Raw genomic sequence first — 720 nt, forward strand, 5'->3', positions numbered from 1 at the left:
GAAGAAATTTCATGCTCCCTTGTAAAAGTATTTTTTAGTATTTTTAAAATACAAAAATACAGTAGTTTATTTTGATACTTGGTGTGGCTGCTGTATTTTGTAGTTTATTTTGATACACTTAAAATTAAGGTATTTGGTATTTAATTTAAAAATACATTTTGATGTATCTTTGCCCAACCCTGCGGAGGCCAACCGACGCCAACTGGACCACCACCCTCATATCAGGAGGCTGGTAAGATCTACAAACGAGATGACCAAAGACTATTTGAGCCAAGATGGCAAACCATCAAAATGATTGCTGTCTTTGTTTTCCAGTAGGTCCAGGGCATCCTGTTCCCATCCAGGTTGCGTATGATGGTGGTCAGGCCATGTACCCTCTACAGTCATCGCTGCCAACAGACTATACCTCACCTCAACCAGTGTACAACCCAGCTTACTTGTAATCACAGATTGCACCAGTTCAGTTGGTCAAGACCAGTAATTAAACCAAAACTGCTGGATCATGGAGGGTTATGCATTTCTGCATTGCTTTTGTAAATTGTGCAGCTACTGTGGACACTATCCTACAATGGCGCTGAGAATACAAGTATTGTTGTTCATTAGTATTGCCATATTTATGCTCTCTTATTCACCATTGTTGTTTATACTTGCTTTAAAGCTGCAGTCCGTAACTTTTTTTGGTTAAAAATGATCCGAAATCAATATTTGAGCAAGTACATA

General features: G+C 38.6%; 1 long non-coding RNA gene across 1 annotated transcript in view; it reads left to right on the plus strand.

Annotated features, from left to right (window-relative positions):
• Positions 1-720, plus strand: part of LOC107704445 (uncharacterized) — a 5,033-nt gene that overhangs the window by 761 nt on the left and 3,552 nt on the right. The window lies entirely within an intron of this gene.

Source organism: Sinocyclocheilus anshuiensis, unplaced genomic scaffold (assembly GCF_001515605.1).
Source record: "Sinocyclocheilus anshuiensis isolate Anshui unplaced genomic scaffold, SAMN03320099.WGS_v1.1 scaffold1546, whole genome shotgun sequence".
In the NCBI taxonomy this organism is placed as follows: domain Eukaryota; kingdom Metazoa; phylum Chordata; class Actinopteri; order Cypriniformes; family Cyprinidae; genus Sinocyclocheilus; species Sinocyclocheilus anshuiensis.